Raw genomic sequence first — 347 nt, forward strand, 5'->3', positions numbered from 1 at the left:
CAATATTTTGTTCTGAGCCAATATGGCATTCAGAGTGTCAATCTCAAGAACTCCTTTCTTCTGACTAATCCCATTGTTCACAGGATTCTTTTCAGAAGTGTACATGAATTGGTTATTTGCAACCATTTCAATCAACTCTTGAGCTTCAGTAGGCATCTTCTTCAGATGAAGAGATCCTCTAGCAGAGCTATCCAAAGACATCTTGGACAGTTCAGACAGACTATCATAGAAAATACATATGATGCTCCATTCAGAAAGCATGTCAGAGGGACATTTTCTGATTAATTGTTTGTATCTTTCCCAAGCTTCATAGAGGGATTCTCCTTCCTTCTGTCTGAAGGTTTGGA

This window comes from Arachis duranensis, chromosome 4 (assembly GCF_000817695.3).
Source record: "Arachis duranensis cultivar V14167 chromosome 4, aradu.V14167.gnm2.J7QH, whole genome shotgun sequence".
Lineage (NCBI taxonomy): Eukaryota > Viridiplantae > Streptophyta > Magnoliopsida > Fabales > Fabaceae > Arachis > Arachis duranensis.